Source organism: Sphaerodactylus townsendi, linkage group LG10, assembly GCF_021028975.2.
Source record: "Sphaerodactylus townsendi isolate TG3544 linkage group LG10, MPM_Stown_v2.3, whole genome shotgun sequence".
NCBI lineage: Eukaryota > Metazoa > Chordata > Lepidosauria > Squamata > Sphaerodactylidae > Sphaerodactylus > Sphaerodactylus townsendi.
This window is the reverse complement of record NC_059434.1, coordinates 15716569-15743512: the sequence shown is the minus strand read 5'-3', so window position 1 is coordinate 15743512 and position 26944 is coordinate 15716569. Positions and strand designations below refer to the sequence as shown.

General features: G+C 44.4%; 1 protein-coding gene and 1 non-coding gene across 4 annotated transcripts in view; one reads left to right on the top strand and one right to left on the bottom strand.

The window, feature by feature from the left end:
- Positions 1-26944, bottom strand: part of PCDH7 (protocadherin 7) — a 521397-nt gene that overhangs the window by 209897 nt on the left and 284556 nt on the right. The gene's annotated exons all lie outside the window — the stretch shown is intronic.
- On the top strand, positions 2352-2470 carry LOC125440425. The gene has a single exon (XR_007245696.1). It is a non-coding gene; the product is annotated as a 5S ribosomal RNA (ribosomal RNA).

The following is a 26944-nucleotide window of genomic DNA, read 5'->3' as shown; positions in this document are numbered from 1 at the left end:
GCAGTGGCTTGCTCCAATGACGGGTAGGGGAAAAAGGAAGAAAGGGTTAAGGGCAGTGGTGAGATTCAAATAACTTAACAACTGGTTCTAGTGGTGGGATTCAAATAATTTAACAACTGGTTGCTTACAAGCACCATTTTAACAACCGGTTCTGCCAAAGTGGTGCGAACCAGCCGAATCCCACCACTGGCCAGTGATGAGATTCAGATAATTTAACAACCGGTTCCATTGGTAGGATTCAAATAATTTAACAACTGGTTGTTTACAAGCACCATTTTAACAACCGGTTCTGTCAAAAGTGGTGCGAACCTGCTGAATCCCACCACTGCCAAGGTTACATAGTAAATTTCAAGATTGAACATATCTCCTCCCCGCCCAACTCCAACACCCTCAGGCACGACTCTCAATATTCCTCAGTACGGGGAATCCAGCTCTCAAATGTAACCTATGAATTAACAAATGTACTAAAAATAACTTTACCTCTGTGTTACCTCTGCTAGGAAGGCAGTCTGAAATACTTGAAGAAACAAGGTTGTTTATTTCCTAACTATCCATTCTTTTCCTCTGTAGATGTCACAGCTGCTCTGTTCTTATTTGGACTGTGTTGTACCATGCAAATTGAGTTATTCTTTTCTCACAAGAAATAAAGTGGTATTGTTATTACTCTCAGAATCACACATCTGGCCTGATGTTTGAGCAAAATTTAGAATAGCTCCCTAGTTATGATTCTAAGATTTTATATCTATCAGGGAATAAGCTTCCTGGTACTCAGTGAGATTTGATTCTGAGTAAGCTTGGATATGCTCTAGGACAGGGTAACTAGGGCTGACCTGGCAACTAACAGGAGATCAGAGGGAGGGCACCATTGGCCAATGGGAATTCCTGGGGGAAAAAATAGAAATGATGTCTCACCTCTCTAGGAATCACCAGAAATCTCGATGGTAGTTTCTGCCATTTCCTAAAGTGGTGTAAAATCAATTCCAGGTTTTTTCCCCAGAAGTGATGTCACATCATTTGCACAATTACAATTTTTTTAAACAATCCAGAGCGGCTACTCTAATAGGGTCAGAATGCACATATGAATGTATGGAGCTGTCTTATATTTTCTTCAGCATAGTCTACTTTGGAAGCAACTCTCCAAGACACAACAAGAGATTGAGATCCTTTAAACTGGAGATGCCAGAAATGGAACCTGGGCCCTTCAGCATACAAAACATGTGCCTTTCTGCTGATTCATGAGCTTGCTTAAAAATCTACTGAACTCAACGGGATACATTCCAAACACCCTGTACATACATTTGCAGCTGTATTTCTATTCTAGACCATACAAGCAGGGGATCATTTCATAGCTTTAAAAGGGGCTTGGACAGATTTATGGAGGAGAAGTCGATTTATGGCTACCAATCTTGATCCTCTTTGATCTGAGATTGCAAATGCTCATCACAGGACTAGGGAAGGATTGGGAGCAACAGCCGCAGAAGGCCATTGCGTTCACATCCTACATGTGAGCTCCCAAAGGCACCTGGTGGGCCACTGTGAGTAGCAGAGAGCTGGACTAGATGGACTTTGGTCTGATCCAGCTGGCTTGTTCTTATGTTCTTATGTTCTTATTTCGACAAATGTTGGCAAAACAGGGAGACAAGTATATGTCTGATTTGTTCTGAAAGTTCCCCATCAGTAGCTCAAGCCAAACCACCTGCATCCCCCATGAAGAACCAAACACCTAAAGAAAAACACCTTGAAATTGATGCAATTGTCTTTTTGAAAAGGAACTTAAAATATCCACCTGGGCACACTACGATTTTGCATGTCTGGGTTAAAAACAGAAACACTCAGCTCCTCTTTGTTTCTCCATCCCTGCCCCTCGAAAGCTGAACAAAATGCTAAGTGATTAAAGAAAATGTAAAAAGTGGGTGAGGAGTTGCAATAAGTCTTGCTGTTGGTAGAAAGATAGTAGGTGGTCTATTTTCTTTTTAAGTATCTTCTTGTTTGCCAGCCCATCTGGAGAGCACAGACCTTCAGAACAGCTGTTCGCCTGCCACGAATCACTCATTGCCATTGTACACGCCATTCCTGTCGTTTGACATATGCGGGTTAAAAGACAGAAAGCCTTAAGACCTATAAAATAGGTTCAGCCATGAATCAAAGGTAAGCCTTCGGTAAATTCTGTTCAAGTTTATATATTTCTGTTCTACTGCAAAGTCAGCTAGGAACCTTTTCAGCTGATATAGGTTTCAGCTGATATAGGTTTTCAGCTGATATAGGTTTTAAGAAATCCTAGTAAAATGCTATGTTCTACTAGGATTTCTTAAAACCTATATCAGCTGAAAACCTAGTAAAATGCTATGTTGGCCTATGGCCATACCACCCTGAACACACCCGATCTTGTCTGATCTCGGAAGCTAAGCAGGGTCGGGCCTGGTTAGTACTTGGATGGGAGACCGCCTGGGAATACCGGGTGCTGTAGGCTTAAAAGTGCTATGTTCAGAATTGAATGTATAGGGTTATCAAATGAAGATTTTTTTTCCATTGAAACCATCTGCCTTTTAAACAATTATTCAGCTCATTCAGTGACTTAATCTTAACACTGACTAAGCCTCTATGAGAGCCAGTGTGGTGTAGTGGTTGAGAGCGGTGGATTCTAATATGGAGAACCGGATTTCAATTTCACTTTTATTACAGTCAAAGACCAGCAAATTACAGTCAGGGACCGACAAGGATAACCGGATTTGATTCCCCTCTGTTCTCCATGAGTGGTGGACTCTAATCTGGTGAACTGGGTTGGTCTCCCCACATGAAGTCAGCTGGGTTACATTGGCAGTGTAAGGTGGGTTACTACCTACCTCACAAGATGTATGTTGCGTGGAGGTAAGGGAAGGATTTGTGAGCCACTTTGAGACTCCTTACTTTGAGACTCCTTACAGTTGAGAAAAGCGGGGTATAAATCCAAACTCTTCCTCTTCTTCTTCTGTATAGGAAGATTTAAAAGGACAGTGGACTATTTTGGCTTAACTTAGGGCCTTTCCCCAGTTACCATAAGCCCCGTGCTACTCTTCTTAAGTAGCGCAGGGCCCCCTGCACTCCCCACGACAGCGGCGGTGACAGCGCAGCTGCCGCTACGCTGCCTCTGTTGCGCCCCCTCAGCACGCGGCATCCCTGGCGCTGGAGAAAACGGCGCCTTTTGATGACCCCGCGCTCTGAGAGCAGTGCGCGGCATAGGGGGGGTCCTTGTGAGTGGGGAAACACCCTTAGACGTGTTAGTTTCTCTATTCACTTTCTGCATGGAGGAGCAATTGGCCTTGTAAGTCCTCACCTGAACACTTACTACCTCAGCAAGAAACAGGATTCAGTCATGGCATTGTTAAACCAGCCATGCTGTTTTGAGTAACTGCTGAGGTGAAAGTTAGTCCCCCAGCATACATACATATATAGCCTTTCAAGATTAAGGGGGGGGGGGTAGGCGACGTCAAGCAAGTAAAATACTGAGTGTTAGATTTATTAATAACAGCTACTGAAGAGATTACGGCTTTTCTGGCAGTTCTGACAGATGGCCAGATAATACATCACAATTAATAGGGAGGAATTCTCCCAGGGAACAGGGTTTTACTGACGGCTCACACAAGCGGCTGTGATTACAGGGTGACTTCAAGCCCTTTCTTTCACCTGGGAGGAAGACTGACCTTTGGGACCTGAGCCTTCAACAAGAGAAACTCCAAATGGACCCTGAGTCACTCTCCCAAAAATAAATGTTAACAGAGAATCAGAAGGCATGGCGCGCTATTGAAATCTGATGGCTGTGATTGACAGTATGACAGGAGTTCCCAACCTTTTGCATTCTGACACAGTGGGGTGGGCAGAGCCACAAAATGGCTGCACCACTGAACTTCAATCAAAAAAATGGCTGCCACCACTTAACTTGCACCGCACCGTGAAGATTGCTGTGCTGTGGGGTAGCTGCTGCCAAATTAAGAACATAAGAACTAGCCTGCTGGATCAGACCAGAGTCCATCTAGTCCAGCACTCTGCTACTCGCAGTGGCCCCCCAGGTGCCTTTGGGAGCTCATGTGCAGGAGGTGAAAGCAATGGCCTTCTGCTGCTGCTGCTCTTGAGCACCTGGTCTGCTAAGGCATTTGCAATCTGAGATCAAGGAGGATCAAGATTGGTAGCCATAGATCGATTTCTCCTCCATAAATCTGTCCAAGCCCCTTTTAAAGCTATCCAGGTTGGTGGCCATCACCACCTCCTGTGGCAGCATATTCCAAACACCAATCACACGTTGTGTGAAGAAGTGTTTCCTTTTATTAGTCCTAATTCTTCCCCCCAGCATTTCAATGAATTAACATTTTAAAAAATCTGCACAGCAAATTAAATCTCCAGTGGTCAGTCAGAAGCCTCACTGGGCAAGTTCCCCACCAACTGTCTAAAAACATTTGGGAGATACCAGAGAAGGTGTTGGAGGGTACCACACAGCGGACCCCTGGTGTACAGTATGTGCAAAACACCTATTTTCATGGATGGACTGCCTTCCTGAAAGCTGACAATGAATGTCCACGGCTCTTACCCGCAGAAGCGACATACAGTTTTCCGACTCACCCATGCAATTGTCCAGCATATTCTGATGCATATCACGTGCCCAACGGCTTACTTATACAACAATGAATTGGCTCTTACAACTGGCATCCGGTAGGTTGGATGCTCTGATTCCCTTCTGCCAAGACAAAGAAGTTGGGGTTTTCCGGGTTTTCCGGGCTGTGAGGTTGTTGTCTGGCAGTTTTCATTCCTAACATTTCACCCACATCTACGATAGGCATCTTCAAAGGCATGCCATGGTAAGTGTAGGTCACATGGTCTTAGAACCTTAAAATCTGTTGTTATTATCACCGAGGCAATGGTAAGCATTATGAATGGCAAATACATTCTAGTGGCCGAGCATCTCTCAGCCTTACCGTGATTTATTAAAGCAACGTTCAATGCTATTCATCAAGTAAATTAGTAAATCCGAAATGTGAAGTGAAGCGAATGTAAAGGGAAATCACACAGCAAGAAAAGGCACTTGGAAGCTTAGGTTTTCCTGAGCTCACATACCTGTGTGTGGGCTCTTTGCCTCCTAGTTGTAACGGGTCCTTTACATTTCCTGTACCTGAATTAACTTCCTTTACTGCTCAGCAGTCTTTATATAGCAGCACACATCTATCTCTTCCTATGTTTCCCTGACAAACCACACCTCTCAACCCTATATCACTCAATTTCAATTTCAATAAGCCTTTATGGGCATGGAGAACATACAATATAAATAGTTAAAATTACTAGATAAAACTTCACACTGGATCATAAGTTCAGTTCGCAAACCTCAGCCAGAAACTTTGCCACTGCGAGACAACAGGCAAGGTCATTACAGTTTAAGAGCATATTTACTTTATCAAGCTCTGTCAGGGTTTTCATAGAGTCAATGATTTGTAATAATAAGCTGGATCTTGGATTCTGGTAAAGTGGGCAGTGGAGGAGAATGTGCGCAATGGAATCCAACTGCCCTGGACTGCAGGGGCAAAGACCTATATCACTCAAGGTGTACCTCTGGGAATTCACCTCAGTCGGTTCAACCAAAGATTGCGCCTTGCCTTTTGGTTTCTTTTCTCACAAGTTGGATAGCACATTATATACTTGTATTTTATTGCTTTTATAATAATGGTGGTGGAAAGCGGCATCCAGTCTTATTGACTAATGCAATCCCATAGGGTTTTCGAGGCAAGAGTCATTCTGAGGTGGTTTGTCACTGCCTGTCTCTGCATCACCCCCTGGTATTCCTTTTGGATCAGTCTCCTACCAGCATGGCCAATTCGCCATGCTTGTAGCCAGGAGTTGATGGGAATTGTAGTTCCTGAACATCTGCTTAGCTTCCTGACGTTATTAAGAATAGGTAGATGTTCAGGAACGCTATTCTATCAGCTACCAGCATGGCCAATTGGCCATGCTGACAGAGGCTGATGGGAATTGTAGTTCCTGAACATCTGGAGAGCCGCAGGTTCCCTACCCCTGGGCTAGCATAAGCTATCTAGGTCAGGACATTTTAAAAATATCCTGAGAGAAAACCACATTCCCCGCAAGTGGAAGAAAGCAATTTCTCTCGTCAGATCAGCATCTTCCACTTTGCCATTTAGATATCTTTGCTCTAAAAGAAGAAGAGGAGGGCGGGAAAAAGATCTTGACTCTTCTGAGCGTGATACAATCCACACCAGCGTCTAGCCTTGCAGTGTCAGCTTAGTCAACATCTGGCACAATTCAGCACACTCAGAAATCTCCGTCTAAGCTGACCAGATTCAGGCTCGGTGCCAGAGGAAATGGTGAGTCACCCGCCAGCACATCAATCTGATTACTGTTACATCAGCAGAAGAGGATTTCTTTTTGCCGTTGCTGCAGTGTCCGACAGAGCCAAACTCTGATCTCCCACCTCAAGAGCCTCCCTCTTGTCAACATAATCAGGTGTCATGAGGAGCGACAGGTATCTTAGGACCCTCTCCTCATAAAAAAGGAAGGCAAGGCACTGAAACTGAATTAAGAGGTCTCAGCTGGACTAATAACGGAGCTAATAACGGAAAGATCAATTGAAAAGGCGTCGCTGCTTTTATCAGTGGAATCCTCCCGCTGGATGAATATCCGTCTAGTGGAAAGGAGCTAGCTGGCAAACGATGACTACAAGCTTACAGCAACAGACGCCCGGCCTGCTCAAGATTTACAGGCAACTGGCTCATCGTGATGTGGCTGTAACAAGTTTGCTGAACAATACAGAAGACACTCCTAAAACCTGCATTCTTCCCTCATCACCACCGGTAAAATGAAAATGAGCTTAGTTCAGCCTTTTGACTTTCATTGTAGAAGATAGTGGGGGGGGGGGAGAGAGAGAGAGAGAGAGAGAGATGCCATAAAACAGTGGTGGCGAACCTATGGCACGGGTGCCAGAGGTGGCACTCAGAGCCCTCTCTGTGGGCACGCACAGAGTCACCCCCTCCCCCACACATCTAGGCTGGCCTGGGCCACTGGGCTCGATTATTAGCATTAAACCTAAGACCTGGTTTTGGGGAAGCAGTGTAGGTAATCCTGGTAAGTGCTGTTAAACCACTGATTTTCATGCGAAGAACTAAAGCACAATCCTTTACCTGCGAGTAAGCTTGGTTGCTGGCAATGAGGCTTACTTCTGAGTAAACCCTCCTAGGGTTGTGATTCACCCGTTGGAAGAGTTGCACGGTTGCTTCAAGCAAAGCCACCAACTACCACCAAGCTTACTCCCGAGTAACGCACACCTCGGAGCCAACTGTTTTTTTTCTAAACTAAAACCTCAGTAATCAGGTTAAATTGCCATGTTGGCCCTTTGAGATAAATAAATGGGTTTTGGGTTGCAATTTGGGCACTCGGTCTCGAAAAGGTTCCCCATCACTGCCATAAAACCATCACCTGGTATCAACTTCATGTTTTATTAAACTGAGCTGGGAGGGTCCTTGCTTGAGGTGTAACAGAACAGCCTTCTATTCGTCTCTTTCCACAGTTTCCAGAGTCCATATTTAAAGGGAATAATTAAACTCTCCCTCATGTTAAAGGTGGAGTGTATATATGAGAAGAGGATAATTGTTTGGAGCATAACTTTTGGGAGGAACAGAACTCTGCGGTATGGAGACCAGTTCAGCCAGGCCAGATAAACAATCAAACTTATTCATTTCCTTTATACCCTCACCCTTCTTTTCATTATTACTTTTATTATTTTATTAAATTTACACCCCATCCTTCCCAACTGAAGTCAGATTCAGGGTGGCTTACATGCAAAGTTATTTATTTATTTATTTATTTATTTATTTTTTGAACTTATATACCGCCCCATCCCCAAGGGGCTCTGGGCGGTGTACAACATTAAAAGACAATATAAGCAATTAAAACATTTAAAAGCAGCGAAAACCATAAGATATTTCCAATAATATAATAAACTACAGTAAAATAGATGGCGTTCAGCAATCTGCTATTGTTATTCTGTCCCTTCCCTAAAGGGGGAAACAGTATCCCATAATGCAAAACAACAACAACTAATAATACAGTATCCCATAATGCAAAACAACAACAACTAATAATACAGTAAAAATAGCACTAAAGTAATTTAATATTTAAAATCTCCAGATGGCAAACATTTAATTCACAAAACCTCAGCCTGCAGAGTTATATTATCCCCCATCTGACATAGTTCAATTATCAGGTTGTTGAGGGGGTGAAAGGTGGCGGGGAGGGCATACTTTAAGAAGCACTGGTTGGAAACTGGGGGGGCAGCAAGGTGAACAGCCGGACATTGGGTGGCCTCAACCAAACGCCTGGTGGAACATCTCTTCCTTGGAGGCCCTGTGAAATCAAGATCCCATAGGGCCCTGGGGTCCCCAACAGAGAGTTCCACCAGGTTTGTGCCAGGGCTGAAAAGGTAATCCAATGATAACCCGAAGTGGCTTACATTATTCTCTACTTAACCATTGTATCATTGCAACAACCATATGAGATAGGATAGGATGAGTGATGACATGGGCAGGGTGAGGGCGCCAGAAGATGACAAGGCAGCAGGACTTCCTGCTGCCTTGCTGTCTTCTCTAGTGTAGCTATAAAGGCTGTACAGAGGGAGGTTACTAATTGGGTCCTAAGCTTTTCCGCCTCCTTGTCTCGCTTCCCCCGAGAGGCATCCTGCCTTTGAACGTGAAGGTTCCATATAGCAATTGCAAACTAATAATGTAACTCCTTTAACTGTTAATCCCTTTCAGGTACTGCAATTCATTGATTCTCAGCCTCTACCTTTTTTTTATCTCACCAGTCTTTTATCAAAGAACTCAAAGGTAGTTTCACCATTGCTGTGTCTCAGATTTGTGAGCTGTGCATTTCCTATAATGTGTGATAATGATTTAAAATTCACCTGGCAAAAAAAATTGGGGTCAGGTGGGGTGGCTGCCCATGGGGCATCCAACATCAGGTTTTGCACCCAGGGCTCAGGCTTCCTGTTGGTACTGCTGCCCTGCTGAGGGGGCTGGCTAGGGGGGCAAACCTGGCGAGGGAACCTTGCTTACTAAAATTTTTGGGATCCTGACCACTGCATTTAGCAGACACCAAGGGAGCTGTTAGTAGATGTCATGGCACCCACAGGTAACCATGTTAGAGACTCCACTCTAACCATTAGACTATGCTAATCCATCAGTCACAAATGTCTCCCAGCCCTTCCTTTTTTCTGCAAAACCAAAAACAGTGTGTGTGGGGGGGGGGAAGCAGCATGCTGGGGCCTTGGCATGCTGCTGTGTGTAGCTGGTGGGTTACACTCAGCTTGTTAGGCAGTGAGTTGAGCAGGCTTGCATTGAACTATTTTGAGTATTCTACTCCCTAGTTCCCAAACGGTAGCAAGTGTCATGGGAGGACAGCCTTTCATAGCATCTGCACTCTTCTGAGAAAAGGACACTGGAGAATTTTGGCAGTTTTGTAATAACTATTCATTTATAAATATACAAGAGGGCCACTTGCATATTTATAACTATACAAGAGCTATCTACTATTATTCACCAAAAACAAAGAGCACTACCCTTGATAGCTGCCCTGCATGCACGCACGCACGCACGCACGCGCACGCGCACACACACACACACACACACACACACACACACAGTGTAGTGGCTAACAGATGTGGAGTCTAATCTGGAGAATCAGGTTTGATTCCCCACTTCTCCAAAAGGAAGCTAATCTGGTAAACCGGGTTTGTTTCCTACACTCCTCTACATGGGTGGCATTGGGCCAGTCACAGTACTCTCCGAACTCTCTCAGCCCTGCCTACTTCACAAGGTCTCTGCTGTGTGTGTGGGGGGCGGAGGGGGGTTGTAAGCCACACTGAGACTCTTTAAATCAGGGGTCTTCGCAGAGCAGGCACAAATCATCTTCAACCCAGGTTGGGGGGAAAAGATCATTGGTTTAGCGATATCTGAAGAACCCAGGTTGAGAGAAATATAATGGGCTGAACTCGTTTTGAGGAAGAGTGCTGTGTGAAGTTCTTCCCCAGAAAGCTATTTATAATGTTTTAAGAATGTTATATTTGTCCCGTGCGGAATCCACCCATGTGATACAATGTACAACTGCATTCCCACCCAGTGTAACATGATTAATTGGTTCTCCCTTTTTACTGCCTCTGCCCCTTACAACATTAACTCTCTCTCCCACAACACCTACATGTCACCACTTCCTTCAAAGTCCTCCTTGAAACCCTCCACCCCTTTGGTAGAAACTGGGACTTCAACTCTTGGTCCTCAACCATAGCCGAACTATTTTCACCCTTAAAACACTACTAAAAGAGTTAGCCATTTTATGTTATTTTATGTTTATTGTTGTACACCGCCCGGAGCCCCTCGGGGATAGGGCGGTATAAAAATCTAACAAACAAACAAACAAACAAACAAATAAATAAATAAAAGATCAGCCTGTTTTTTTTCCTGAGTCTGCAAAACTTTGTATCACAGCCAAATTCTGTTACGCATTGACTACCACCCTATTTTATTTACTGGTCTGTTTCTTATCTCATGTAGCTTGCTTTTCTCTTGGACTCATCTGCCTGCTTTATGTTAAGAACATAAGAACATAAGAACAAGCCAGCTGGATCAGACCAGAGTCCATCTAGTCCAGCTCTCTGCTACTCGCAGTGGCCCACCAGGTGCCTTTGGGAGTTCACATGTAGGATGTGAAAGCAATGGCCTTCTGCGGCTGTTGCTCCCGAGCACCTGGTTAAGGCATTTGCAATCTCAGATCAAAGAGGATCAAGATTGGTAGCCATAAATTGACTTCTCCTCCATAAATCTGTCTAAGCCCCTTTAAAGCTATCATCCAGGTTAGTGGCCATCACCACCTCCTGTGGCAGCATATCTAAACACCAATCACACGCTAAGGAAGAAGTTGCCTTTATTAGTCCCAATTCTTCCTGTATTTTAGAATGAATGCCCCTGGTTCTAGTATTGGTGGAGAAAGAGAGAAAATTCTCTGTCAACATTTTCACCCCATGCATAATTTTCCTTATAGACTTCAATCATCCTCAGACGCCTCCCTCTCCAAACTAAAGAGTCTCTGAAACGCTGCAGCCTTTCCTCATAAGGGAAGGTGCTCCAGTCCCTCAATCATCCCGTTCCTCTCTGCACTTTTCTATCTCTTCAATATCCTTTTGAGATGTGGTGACCAGAACTGAACAAAGTACTCCAAGTGTGGTCACGCATCTGTAATCGCTTTATATATAAGGGCATGACACCTTGCAGTTTTATTCTCACCTTCCTAATTATCCCCAGCATAGAGTTTGCCTTTTCACAGCTGCTATACATTGAGTTGACATTCCCATGGAACTATCAATTAAGACGCCCAAATCCCTTTCCTGGTCTGTGACTGATAGCACTGACCCCTGTATGGTAAGGTGAAGTTTGGATTTTGCCCCATGCATCACTTTGCATTTTGCTACATTGAACTGCATTTGCCATTTCTAGCCCACTCACCTAATTTATCGTCCGCTTAAGCCTCTTAACCTTTCAGGCTCTCACCACCCTACATAATTTGGTATCATCTGCAAACTTGGCCACCACGCTACCCACCCCTACTTCCAGGTCATTTATGAAGGACTTTAAAGGATGTTAAAGGACTTTCAACGAGGAGACCACATTATCTCTACAATGTATTGATTTAATTTTTTACATGCTGCTTTTCTCAAAGGATTTCAATGTATCTGTTCAAGGGACAGTCCGTGTCCTTCCCCTTTTGTCCTCAGCATCCAGTAGTCAGATGTAGAATGTTTCTGAGGAATGTGTGTACTTAATACTTTCAAAACCCAGTCATGCTTTGAAACATCACACAACATTGTGGGGTAGCGAAAGTCTGATGATAATGATGATGATGATGACGACGACGATGATGATGATGATGATTTTGTCTTGGGCAGGTACAGCTATGTTGGCATGCTGGGCTTTAAGTGTTTCAGAACACCAAATTATCTTTGTGATTACTTGTCTATTTCAAAGCCAGGCCAGTAGCAGGCATGATGGTCACCCACTATTCCGTCCGCTGTTGGACACACCATGTGAATTAAGTTGGGATCAGTGAACACAGTACAACACAAATGACACCGAAGAATAGCAGCAACTGCTGTCTACTTTGAGATGAAGTCTTGTCACAAGTATAATAGGTGTCCAAACCCATAAACAATATAATAGTACCATATTGGATTACAGACCCTAATAAAACATTTTGGAGCAGAGTTTTCAGATTTTTGTACATTTTGGAAGCACAGGCATATGAAATTTATGTTCCACTAGCCTTGAAACTCGTAGGAGACCGGTACGCATCAAGGTTCCAGTTAGCTTAGTGGGCTTTCATTGTATTACACAGGATCTTTGCTTTGTATTACACAGGATTTTTATCAGTGTTAGCAGGGTCTCCATTTCAGATACCTTGTGGTACTGTTGTATTGTTTATGGATTTGGACATTGAGAAGAAGAGGAGGAGGAGGAGGAGGAGGATTTTGGATTTATGTCCCACCTTTCTGTCCTGTAAGGAGACTCAAGGTGGCTTACAAGCTCCTTTCCCTTCCTCTCCCCACAACAGACACCTTGTGAGATAGGTGGGGCTAAGAAAGCTCTGAAGGACTGTGACTAGCCCAAGGTCACCCAGCAGGAGTGTGGGAACACATCTGGTTCACCAGATAAGCATCTGCCACTCAGGTGGAGGAGTGGCGAATCAAACCCAGTTCTCCAGATTAAAATCCACCTGCTCTTAACCACTATACCATGCTGTCTTATAAAATTTCATCTGAAAGTAGTCAGCAATTGAAGCGAGCCCACTTCAGTATAATTTCTATAGAGTTGTTGGATACAGACAGACCCAAATAAATTCCTGCTCCCAACTCTTAATAGAGAGCCGGTGAGTAATTGGGAATAGAGATAGATGAGGTGGACTGGTGCAAGAAAGATAGGGAAATAGACATAATAATAATATTGATTTCAGAATATATGTATCTGTATAATTTGAATTCCAGATATACCCATTAGGAGCCTCAAAGAACTGATTGAAGTTATTTGAACATATGGGCATACTGAGGAAGACGCATCTAAAACTGGCCTTGCTAGACGCTTTTATGGACTATATATGGACCAAAGTGAAACTGGCTTGTTACTGAATGTATGAAGATATGAAACTGGAGTTTTGTTTTCTAAATAGAGAACTGAATGGACTAAGTGACCATTAATGTTTAATTATAAGAGTTGAAAGACTGATGTTGTATTTATAAGGAAATGTAAATATTAATAGAAGTATTGAGTGACACAGCCAGAGTGCAACGTGTGTATCTTTGAATTTATTTGGGTTAATGTTGACATTGCACTCTTAAAGGTAGTTGGTGATGGATACAGACAGACACCATATGCATTATGTGTACCTACATCCCGTGCAGAAGTCCCATAGTTCTATTTTGGTTATGCCATAGATCTGACATACAGCAGTTGCAAATGTCTACCTGTGTTAAGCATGGTGGTACGCCAACCAAGACATATCAGTCTCACACTCATCAAGTCATTCAGAACCAAGTCACATACAAAGCAAAAGGGGGAAAGGGGGGTGTCTTTTCAGTGTTACTATCACAAGGTTTTAACTTGTTATGTCTGGCTATTTTTCAGGTAGCACAATTTACGAAGAAGCAGAGGTCTTCTGCTATATCAGTTCTATGAGCATTTGGCTGAAGATAGCTGGCAATTCTGATAAGACGGGGCTGTTAAATCCCTTGCCTCTCAAAGTCAACTCTCTTGACTGTCAGAAATTCAGACTATGTGGTTCCTTGACGCAAGGACACGTCTCTTTCTCTCTCTCCCCCCGCCCAGCCCACTTACATGACTGGTCTTCCAGAAAAGGAACTTTTTTTTTCATTCTGGGAAATAAATTCCCTGAAGCAAGATGACACTCTGTTATGTGTCTCATTGTGCAGGTACAGGCCCATTGATTTAAATGACTCAGGTGGGCTTCTTACTGTGAAAAAGCTGAGAACATAGGGTTCTTGGCCCTGCATGTGCATTGTGAGGCCTATTTCTTAGGGCCCCGGTTGGTTCCCAGGGAACATTTCCACTTCACTTCCCAGAGAAACAGGACCACACTTTGCCACTGCCTTTCGGCTTTCCGGTTATCTAGCAGAGATCAGAAGGAGCAGAAATTTCCTGTTACAAAACATTTCCAAATTGGGATGCATGTTCATCGTGTCAGGGCAACATTCAAAGAATCCCAGATCATTGCTACAATGTGACGACATCACTTCCAGGCAGAGGTGTAGCAAGGGGGAAAAGCACCCAGTGCATCCTCCCTACCTATCATGTGCCTGTCACTCCTTTGCCACACTTTCACATCGGGTATGCTACTGCGCAGCCATTCACCCCTCGCCGTCCCCTTGGAGCTACTTCGTTTCCGTGGTTCCATGTCTTATGCCACTGGAGGAACAATGTTTTAAGTTTGGGTGCTGTGTGGTTTCCGGGCTGTGGTCAGAATTTCTAGCAGTACTTTCTCCCGATGTTTCACTGCAGGAAAAAAAAAAAAAACGCCGGTAATCTTCAGAGAGGATCTGATGTTGGGAAAGTGCGGGAGTATATATATATCTGTTGGAGTGTCCAGGGTGGGTGGAGAAACATTGTCTGTGAGTAACAAAGAAGGCAACCAGGTCAATAGTTGAGGGCATCTGAATAGAAGTATGAGTAACAATGAAGACTATAGCATGGGAGTAACAATGGAGTATAGCAAGGTCACTGTGGAGCATCTGAATAGAAGTATCCCGCCTTGTTTCTTTTATCCTGTGGTCAGTCCCAGTTTCTGTGGAGCGGGAGCTAGATACCTGTCTTGACTCTAGTATTTTTCAACACTGGCAGCCAAGTTCTGTTCATTTTCATAGTTTCTTCCTTTCTGTTAAAATTGTCCATGTGCTTATGGATTTCAATTGCTTCTCTGTGTAGTCTGATGTAGTGGCTTTCAGAGTGGTCCAGGATTTCTGTTTTTTCATTGTTACTCATACTTCTATTCAGATGCCCTCAACTATTGACCTGGTTGCCTTCTTTGTTACTCACAGACAATGTTTCTCCACCCACCCTGGACACTCCAACAGATATATATACTCCACTTGCTTTCCCAACATCAGATCCTCTGAAGATTCCAGCCACAGATGCAGGCGATACGTCAGGAGAGAATGCTGCTAGAACACGGCCATACAGCCCGGAAACCACACAGTACCCAAGTGATTCCGGCCGTGAAAGCCTTCGACAATACAATGTTTTAAGTGTCCTTGCTATCTCAAGTTTCCTTCCAGTTGCTAGCACTCTCCTGGAAAGCCTAATAAATACCATGAATATGAGACATTATAATGTTATTATTGATAGCATCTGAATAAATTAAAACTGTTATTAATAAAGGCTACAGAAACAGATCCCTCAAGCCTTTTCATGAAGAGCCTTCTTCATTCAGCATGGTGTAGTGGTTAAGAGCAATGGACTCTAAACTGGAGCAATGGGTTTGATTCCCCACTCCTCCACATGAGTGATGGACTCTATTCTGGTGAAACAGGTTTGATTCCCCACTCCTCCACATGAAGCCTGCTGAGTGACTTGAGCTCGCCCCAGTTCTCTCAGAACTCTCTCCGCCCCACCTACCTCAGAAGGTGTATGTTGTAGTGGAGAGGAAGGGAAGAAGTTTGTAAAGCACTTTGAGATTCCTTACGGCTGAGAAAAGTGGGGTACAAATTCAAACCCCCCTTCTCCTCCTTCACCCAACGCTATGTGAACAGCTTATTGAATATTCTGCTCTATGCCGAAACTTCCAACAAATCTGTCATTTAAAAGGTAAATTGGAATGTCGCTTTTATGACTGTGCTTGTCACAGGAACGGATCTTTTATTTCCTAGCAACTGTACTAAAACAAAATAATGTCTCGGCAATTAAATGCGGAAACATGTCTTCTTTGTCTTCGTTCCCCTTTTGTTTTCCACTCAACAAAGATGTGCAAAGAGTATGCCATCAGAACAGAATGCAAAGGAAAGTCTGCTGCCAAACCTGCTGAGTCTCAAAACCAAAGGGCCAGAAGTAATACTCTCCTGACCTTGAAAGTCATTACCAGTTATTTCTACATTGTCGACTCAAAAAGGGTCCCTTTTCTGTTTGCTAGTTTTTTTATTTTGTTTTGCTTTGGGGTTTTTTTTAATCACCAGACTTGGCAGAATGTAGTATGGTCGTTTCAGATTTCTGAAAGTTCCACACACTCAAGGTAAATTATTTTCCATGGCTGCATTGGGCTGCCAGTTTTGAAAGGGCTGATCCACAGGGTGCATCAAGTTGACCACCTACAACAGTGATGGCGAACCTTTTCGAGACCGAGTGCCCAAACTGCAACCCAAAACCCACTTATTTATCGCAAAGTGCCAACACGGCAATTTAACCTGAATACTGAGGTTTTAGTTAAGAAAAAATGGTTGGCTCTGAGGCTTGCGTTACTCGGGAGTAAACTTGGTGGTAGTTGATGGCTTTGCTTTGAAGCAACCATGCAACTCTTCAAACGGGTGAATCACGACCCTAGGAGGGTTTACTCAGAAGCAAGCCACATTGCCAGCAACTGAGCTTACTCCCAGGTAAAGGGTCGCGCTTTAGTTCTTTGCATGAAAATCAGTGGGGTTTAACAGCACTTAACAGGGTTACCTACACTGCTTCCCCCAAACTGGGTTTTAGGTTTAATGCTAATAATCGAGCCCAGCGGCCCAGGCCAGCCTAGATGTGTGTGTGGGGGATTTCCACTCCACATGATGAACTCTTTTTGTGCGTGCCCACAGAGAGGGCTCTGAGTGCCACCTCTGGCACCCGTGCCATAGGTTCGCCATCACTGACCTACAAGAACAACAAGCCTTTATTGGCATACAAAACAGGACAAAATTTCAAAGTAAAACAAGATTAAAAAACACAGTTAAAATTACTAATTTCCAGCATAAAGTTTGCAACAGTCTTGCAAAAGAGCACATCAGAGCTGTTCAGGAGGTTGGGTATCTTGTAACACTCTTGCCACTGAGAACATTGCAAGAAAATGGAATTCATATATTTTGTGCGTACCTTATCATATTTAGGGCATGCAAACAGAATGGTCAAGTGTTTCAACTGTAACCAGATCACAAGAACAAACCCTTTTAGAACGTTCTATATTCTTAAACCTTCCCTCCAGGAGAGCTGATGGCAGCACATTACAACTTGCAGTAGCCAAGGCTCTCCTCTGGGTGGGATTAATCAGCAGACGAAGATATGTTGCCATAATTCCACGCTCGCATGGGATTAATAAGGTAGTCGGGGAGCAGGAAGTTGACCACCTAAAACCTGTCAGATGTGATAGGAGGGGAAGGAATAGAGAGGAGCCTGCCCTTTCTCCAAAACCAGTGTCCTTCTTGGCCTCTCTCTTGCTCAATCTTTCCATCCCTCACTGAGAGTATTGCCTTGAGCAGAGCAACACACAGGGCAAAACCAGCTTTTCTAAACTTGGCCCTACCCCATTCCTCAGTTCAGCCTCCAGGACAAGAGGAACAGATAAGCAGCGCTTCCCACACAGCCTTCCAACCCAGACAGTGTGTCTGCGGCTGGTGAAAGAGATGGCGCTTCCAACTCAGCTCTTGTTTGCTCTTGGAGAAAGCGTCAGAAGCAACCACACAATCTTGGTAATCCTTTCCTGGAGGATGAGGGGTGGGGAGAAGCTACATACCAGCTAGAGAGCCAGCATGGCATAGTGATTAAGAGGAATGAACTCTAATCTGGAGAACCAGTTTCAATTGTCCACTCCTCCACATGACCTTGGGCCAGTCACAGTTCTCTCAGAACTCTCTCAGCCCATGTGAAAGCAAGCAATGGCAAACCACCTCTGACTGTCTCTTGCCCTGATAGCCCTACAGAGTTGTCATAAGTCACATGCAACTACCCCCTCCCAGCCACTGACAGCAGTGGGTGGGCCATCCAATATCAGATATTCAATCCTCCACAGCGCAGAGCAGCACTTTACTTTCCACCCCAGGACTGAGAGATGGTGTATAATTCTTCTTTAAATGTTGTGCTGAAATGGTAGAATAGAGGTTGAATCCACAAAACTCCCTTTCCTCGGGGCAGTCCCCCACTCAATCCCCCATGGAATTTTCTCCCCTAAAATCCCAGCTCCACTCTAGCAAAAGGCTACTGTCATTGACAAGATCTGCATCTCTAAAAGCCATCGGCGAGGGGACCATGGAAGGAGACTTGCCTCATCGTCTTGCCTCATATGCCCCTGAACTTTGGGAATCATGTTGCATGAACTGGGTGAGATGCTGCATAGCTAAGTAAGGCTTTTCTCTAGCAGGTGTTCTTGTGTTTGTTTTGTAGCTTTACAGAGAGCGCTGCGTCAGATCTGCTGTCTGGTGTCCAGCAGTTGCAAACTGAAGATTTTATGTCATTCACGCGGTCTATGACAATCTATATCAAAACACTGTACACTTTAGAGCAATCCAGAGAACTACCCAATGGCTTCTTTGGCAGAATTTGTTTTTGTATTGAGGCCAGATTAACAAACTGTGATGCTCTGGCAACATGAAATAAAAATAACCATTCACAGGAATATGTTTCTCTCAATGTGTGGGTCTGTGTGTGTGCCTGTGTGTGTGAAAACACTTGTAACAGTAAATACAATATGTATTTGTATATATTTGCGGTTACAAGCATTTTACGTATTGTATTTACTGTTACAGGCATTTCCAAGCCAAGAAAGGTGATTTAATGTTATGAGGTCAAAAGTTCCTTGTTCAAGGCCAGAGAGAGCTCAGATTCCCCAGCTGCAAGGATGGGGCGCTTTGTTCGGAAGTGAAAGGAAGAGAAGCTGGAGCATTTGCTGTTATGAAAGGCTTAGTTCAAAAAGGATTAGCTTATTCATCCCACTTCTTGTTCAAATAACACACCGACAAAGGAAAACTCTTTCACCAAAGTAGGAAGGTGGGAAATGAAACACACCCCTCCAATAAACAGTTGTTTCTCAATAACTTCAGCATGTATAATATACTTCAGAATGCAGATTGCCTTCCAAGGCCTCTTCATGGGCACCTGCTATGGCAAGGGGAATATCTCTTCCTAGATGCAAAGCCAGGGGAATGAACAATGTTTGGGACTGCTGCAGCTGCACGTGTAGTAGGGCTGCCAGCGTAATCTTGGCAAATACCAGATTTTGAGGGTGGTGCCTGGGGAGGAAGTGACATCACTTTTAAGTGATGCTTTTGGGATACCTCCAAAACTCTATGGCAGGGATCACCATCCTTTTGGAGAATGTGAGCCCCGAGGAAAACACTCCATGCATAATAGGCCAAACTCTACCTAAGATGAATTATCGGTTCTCTTATAATAAAAATAATCATCTATTTTCTGCCCCAACGCAACTCTTGTTTCGATGCACCAGGGGGTCAGGTGCACCCACTAGAAAATGCCGAGTAATTTATGCATACAGTAATATATATATATATACGAGCAATAATTTTTGCCTATGAAGCTAACTGAATACCTCCTCTTTCCTTCGGCTAAATTTTCTAATCTTTTATAATTAAAACCACCGATTATGTGTGTGTGTGTGTGTGTGTATTTTGTTTAAGGCACTATCATACTGTTAATTATGCTGTTGCCATATAGTTATCTACAGGAGGTTCTCTTATTTCATACAGCAATTAAAAAAAATTAAAACGTGCAGCTGTGATGGTTAATAGACATTTCTGGAATGCCTCAGTAAGCACAGAGGGGTTTTTTTTTGGGGGGGGGGAAGATGATGGTCACAAACTGAACTGAAATACAAATACCGGTCTTCCAAAAGAATGTTAAATGAATTATATCCTGCACATCTCTTAAGAAAAACCTCCCATGTCGGAACTTGCACCAAGTCATTATCTCTGCTGGAAAGCGCACAAATACACATTGTATATTAAACACACCTAGAAGGATGAGTCATCTTTGGCTCAATCACATTCGCTCTTTTCTTTTCCGTAACAAAGCACTAATTACACACCGCAAAATAATCAAGCGAGCCTGCTTAGAAATCTCATTTGCATTTTAGCGACCTCGGAATGCAGATTTCAACTGTGTTGCTTAAAACAGGCCAATGGAAATGAAGAAGAAGAAGAAGAAGAAGAAGAAGAAGAAGAAGAAGAAGAAGAAGAAGAAGAAGAAGAAGAAGAAGAAGAAGAAGAAGAAGAGTTTGGATTTATATCCCCCCTTTCTCTCCTGTACGAGACTCAAAGGGGCTGACAATCTCCTTGCCCTTCCCCCCCTCACAACAAACACCCTGTGAGGTAGGTGGGGCTGAGAGAGCTCCGAGAAGCTGAGACTAGCCCAAGGTCACCCAGCTGGCATGTGTGGGAGTGTACAGGCTAATCTGAATTCCCCAGATAAGCCTCCACAGCTCAGGCAGCAGAGCTGGGAATCAAACCCGGTTCCTCCAGAAGAAGAAATGCCAGCAGCTCAGGTTGATGGGTGTTTATAGAGATACACAGAAAGTCCAGAACTTACTCCACCCCCTCCAAAGTAGAGGTGGGTCTCCCCAACCATAACAGGAGACATTCTGGCCAACCCCACTCTTCCCATGTCCCACCACCTGTCAACAAGCCAGTGGAGAGAAAATGGGCATTTTGATGTCACTTCCCACACAAATGGGAAGTATCATCACCACATAGGGGCAATGTTGTAGTAGTGGGGTGCTGTGTGGTTTCCGGGACTGTATGGCCATGTTCTAGCACCCCAGTGATTCTGGCCATGAAAACCTTCGACAATGTTGTAGTATTTTTTGAGAAGAGTTTTGGGTGAATGCTGGAGGGTCACTCTGACAAGGAGCAGCAGTGGCGTAGGAGGTTAAGAGCTGGTGTACCTAATCTGGAGGAACCGGGTTTGATTCCCAGCTCTGCCGCCTGAGCTGTGGAGGCTTATCTGGGGAATTCAGATTAGCCTGTACATTCCCCCACACGCCAGCTGGGTGACCTTGGGCTAGTCACAGCTTCTCGGAGCTCTCTCAGCCCCACCTACTTCACATGGTGTTTGTTGTGAGGGGGGAAGGGCAAGGGGATTGTAAGCCCCTTTGAGTCTCCTGCAAGAGAGAAAGAGGGGATATAAATCCAAACTCTTCTTCTTCTCTTCTTGTCATAGTGTTCTTTCAGTCAGTGTCAGAAGTGATGTTATGATGCTGGAGATGTTAGAATTGGTAGGCCCCTCCTCTTGTTTTCTACCGGCTACCAGCCTTGGCCAGCTACACAACCAGTTTGAAAGATATAACATGAGAGTGAATCAAATAGTGAATTGGTCTAATTTGTTTTTCATCTTGAAGAACATCTTGAAGAGGACAACAAGAGACTCTTACAAGGCCATTCTAAGAAATTACTCTTAGCCCAGTGGACTTAGAAAGGCATGACTCAACTTAGCAACTTCAGTGTTTCCCTCCATCCTTCCCAGTGGCCGGGGGGGGGGGGGATCTGGAAACCATAGTTACTAGCCAGTTAGTGCTGTGAAAGATTGCTACTGGATCTGGAGGGTGGGTCTGACCAAACCACAGTGACTACATTCCCACAGCAGACTTCCTTCTAAGGTTATCTGTATCTGGACATATGCTTGACCTTCAGGAGTACCCAGCAATAAAAGGCAGACCATGATCTTAATGGCTGTCAACAGACAATTGCATATAATCATTAATAAGAGCCTTGCAGGGCTATCATATTTTATAAGTTCAATAAAACTGATTGGCATGTGATTGTCCAACTTGATTAGAAAGTAGTACTTCCTTTAGGGAAGGTCATTACCATGTCTCTCTTACAAGAGGTATGTCCTTCTCAGCTAAAGAAGCTATAGGTCGTTTCCCCACTTACCATCTGCTGCGCGCTACTCTCCCCAAGTAGTGCGGGGTCCCGCGGCACTCCCCACTACAGGGGCAGCGACAATGCAGCCGCCCCGATGCTGCTGCTCTCGCGCCCCTTCAGCGCGCGTCATTCCTGGCGCTCCTCAAAACGGCGCCTTTTGATGGGGAAGCCTGGGAGCGCACCAGAAATGACGCGCGCTGAGAGTAGCGCACAGCAAAGGGTGGTCAAAGTAAGTAGGGAAATGACCATAATTAGACCTCTTCGGTTAAAAGCAGAGGTGGGATCCAGTAGGTTCTCACAGGTTCCCGAGAGTAGGTTACTAATTATTTGTGTGTGCCGAGAGGCGGTTACTAATTGGTGATTTTGCCACGTGATTTTTGCCTTAGTTACACCCCTCCTCTCAGCAGTAGCGCACAGAACTTGAAGCAGTCTAGCAAGAGGTGCACCGGCGTGCGTGGAAGCCTGCGCCTGCGTGCATTTGTTTCCCGCCCAAGGACTGGCGCAGCAGCTGCATCCTTGCCACAGCTCCGCCAAGGTATGCCCCGCCCCCGTCATGCCCCGCCCAGCCCCATTGGCGCTAAGCCACAGTTTGAATCCCACCACCATGGGAACCTGTTACTAAAATTTTTGGATCCCACCACTGGTTAAAAGGGATGTGGGCAAATTATTAACTTGTGGGGAGTACCTCATTTCTGGGCAAGGTGACTGAGCACGTGGCAGCAGAATAACTGCAGCCATTTCAGGTGAAACATCTGTTTTAGACCCATTTTGGTATGGCATGGAGTCAAGTTTGGGAAATCTGGCAGCGCCATCCAAGATCTGGCCCTCAGCCATGGTGCTGTGGCTGCACCCAGCCGCTACCTCTGAAGAGGCTTCCCGATGGTGTGGTGAGGTTCAGAAAGAGAAAGTCTCCCCACCACCAATAGGTCTCTATGGGCTGCAATGGACCTATGCCACTGTTTCAATGGTTTAAGTCTTACATATGGCTTTCTGGCATAAAGCAAAGGCATAAAGCAAATGTCGGCTCCTCCTCCAACCTGCCCCTGCTACACCAGCAGTGGAAGGGGCCCTGGGATGCTGGTGCAACATTCAACACCATGTTTCAGCACTGGGGAGGGACTGGCAGCATTCTCATGTCTGAGGGATTGCCCCTCCACCAGGCTGAGTGCCCCAGGGAAGGTGAATCTGCCGGCATGGCAGCATGCTGCTCTAAGAGCAGATTTGCCTTCCCCCCCCCCCCCACTCTTTGGATGGGGCTATAAATTTGACTCCTTTAGGAAAATACACCAGAGAGTTTCATTCCAGAAAGCATTCGTTTTGGCAGATTTGGCTACATTTATATGAATCTAAAGAGGTAAAGTGTGGGTAAGTGGAGAATAAATACTTTAAATAAAACAACAGTTTTATTTTAATCAAATATACAGTGGAGCCTCGGTTTTCATTGGTAATCCGTCCGAAAAGAATCGATGAAAACTGAAACCGATGAAAACCGAGGCAAACTTTTCCATAGGAATCAATGTAAATCCAATTAATCCGTTCTAGGTACTCCAAAAAACATACCAAAAACACATTTTTGGTGAATAAACATAGTGCTTAATGCTTAAAACAGTAACAAACAATAACACTAGGACCAGCTTCAGAGCCAGTGGACCAATGTCGCACCAGAAAGCTGTCCAAAGAGGTCTGTTTCTGACGCCTCTTTAAGATTTGTCGGAAATGGGGTAAGACATTGTCATTAAACAAGTTGCAGACACGGCCTGCAACAGCTTTGTCCGGGTGATTTTTCTCCACAAGCCCCTGCACCTTCCTGCAAATCGATGAAAACCGAGGCAAATCGATGAAAACCGAGACAAATTTTTCACTGAAAAAATCGATGAAAACCAAAACCGATAAAAAAACGAAGGCAGTGAAAACCAAGGTTCCACTGTAATTTGATTGCTCAACATCTGATGATCAAGAGTGAATGCATAAACTAGCTCCAGTGAGAAGACTGGTCTGAAACTAAAAGTGAAAGAAAAATAAAGCTAACCTACCAGCAAACCACCCCCCCCCCCAAAAAAGGGGAAATATATCAGTTAACAGTTGATAGCTTTATTTGCATGTAAAATCCCTACATGTTTTGCTGTATAAGGTTCTTCAGTGGGATCAGAGTGCCTATGTGCTTCCTGTCTCCGCAGCAATTGTGTCGTCAAGAGTGTCAAGAACTCTGATCTTTTTGTATGGTCAAAGGCTTTCACAGCTTGGACTCAACTGGTTGTTGTGGGCTTTCCAGGTTGTGTGGCCATGGTCACAAGATCTACCACACCACGGCCACACAGCGCGGAAAGCCCCACAACAACCATCTGATCTTTTTGTTTTCCCCCCTTTTGTGGTTTGCTCTGAAACTAGGCATTAAATGTGCCACCGCTTATTTCACACAAGGCAACTCATCCCTTGATGCTACAGTCAACAAGGGATATACGCAGTCATGAGAATTAACCCACGTGAGGTCCGTTTGAGCCTGACAGCTGTAAGCATAAAAAAGCTGAACAGGAAATTCGTGTAGAGGATGGGATGCAAAGTCAAAAACGTTATGTAGCACAATATTTATAACCGTTACGACAATTGCTTACTCGGCAGCTTGTGTCCGATTGCCATTCTCCTCCAAAAAGGACATGCTTTGTTCCCGATATCCTTTTATTTCTCCCTCCTTCGCATCTAAGTCAAGACTCTGAATAGCTATAAATTGAAGCTACACACTCAGGTGAACATCCCATATTTATAGCTGTGTCAGCATTGTGCCACAGTGTTCTTTAGGCAAGATTAATATTCCACTACCAGAGCTGCTGATTAATCATTGATTAATGGTATGCTTACCATTTTAATTAAAACATCATTTTCTCCCATTGCTATAATTAATTCTGTTTTCCCCACACAGGAAACTTTATTTTGGCCTGAAAATTAACGCATCTCGCTGGCAAAGTGGACAACAGAAGGGAGAAGCCCAGCAAAGTGTCCTATTTATTTGTGCATTTTATGCAGCCTCTCCTCCCCGTGTCTCATGGGACAAAAGGCAGGTAGCAACATACCGGTAGGCGAAAAATAGACTCCAGTCAACCAAGAGTATTTCTTCAAAACCCAGCAAATAGTAACCCATCCTTATAACTACAACTAAGGGCCCTTAGTTTATGGGGTGGTTTGTCATACGCAGCAGTGGCGTAGGAGGTTAAGAGCTCGTGTATCTAATCTGGAGGAACCGGGTTTGATTCCCAGCTCTGCCGCCTGAGCTGTGGAGGCTTATCTGGGGAATTCAGATTAGCCTGCGCACTCCCACACACGCCAGCTGGGTGACCTTGGGCTAGTCACAGCTTCTCGGAGCTCTCTCAGCCCCACCTACCTGACAGGGTGTTTGTTGTGAGGGGGGAAGGGCAAGGAGATTGTAAGCCCCTTTGAGTCTCCTGCAGGAGAGAAAGGGGGGATATAAATACAAACTCTTCTTCTTCTTCTTCTTCTTCTTCTTCTTCTTCTTCTTCTTCTTCTTCTTCTTCTTCTTCTTCTTCTTCTTCTTCTTCTTCTTCTTCTTCTTCCCCTAGTCATCTACACTGTACCCCCAGCAACCTGGGTACTCATTTTACCAACCTCAGAAGGATGGAAGGCTGAGTCAACCTTGAGCCAAATACCTGAAACCAACTTCCATGGGGTCCAACTCAGGTTGAGTGTAGAGTTTTGACTGCGGTACTGTAGTTTATCACTTTGAGACACAGGAATCCTTTTAATTTGGGAGGCCACAAAAAAAATTCAGTTGCACATAACATATGACAATCTGAAATAACACCAGCTAGCAGATGAGTAAAGCTAGAGACACAAAGAGAAGCCAGATTTTCTTACAGGTATCACCACTGGCTATGGTTGATGGACAAGAGTTGTGCTCAACTGTCAAGCAATACAGGCATCTTGGCAGACATGACCTGACCTGATATCAATTACAGGTTTCTGCACGTTTATTTGAACAACCTCATGCCTGCCGGGGAACTGGGCCATCAGACAATCTCGGTGATGGCATCCTTGCTTAGCATAAGGACACTGCTTGAGGACAAACTCACAGAGACATAAGCATGCAAACAAGTTGGCCGATTTGCAAGTAACCACAACGTTGACAACCCCTTCGTTGTTTGGACAAATGTGCTCAGGCCCCCAAGCCCTGACATGCTTTAGAATATTGGGGGGGGGGTATCACTTTAAAACATGACACTCTCAATTTATGATAGGAGAAAAGCCTGATAACTGGGGTTTTAGAGACTGCGGTTCCTTGAGAAGAAAAGGGGTATCTGCTAAACCAGGGCTGGGGCTTAAATTAACCTTTACTAAAACCAATCAACTGGGAAAAGTGTTCTTTTATTACATTGGGGGATGGTCTTGGAGAGAAAAAAATTGCCGCATTGAAATTTGCTTTTTTTTTTTTACATTGCTATACTCTGTTCCACAGAAAGGTAATAGTAGGGTTGAAAGTTCCTCCACCACAGAACAAAACATGTTGGACCTTCTTTGTTGTAGAATGCGCTGCCTGGGTCCTAGTGCTACCTACGCCTGCTCCCTCCATGTGTTTGAAAGTCATTCTATGAACTACAAAAGCTCTTGTATCAAAGTACTATGTTCAATAATGCAACAAAAAATGATTTTGACAAAGGCAACTGGTAAAAATGAATGATAATTCTCATACTCATTCGGGACTATATTATAATGCGGAAGCATACCATTTTCTCAACCACTGTGCCTCAGCTGACCATACCCTCAATTTTCTGTGGAACAGAGTATAGCAAGGGAGGCCAGCCTCCAGATGGGACCTGAGGATCCTCATCTCATCTCCAGACTATGGATATTAGTTCCCCGTTGCAAAAGGATGCTTTGGGAGGTGAACTCTGGGGCACTGAACCCCACTGATGTCCCTGTCCAACCCAAAATATTTATGATTTCCCTAAGTAAGAACATAAGAAAGAGCCTGCTGGATCAGTGCAGAGACAATCTAGTCCAGCACTCTGCTACTCACAG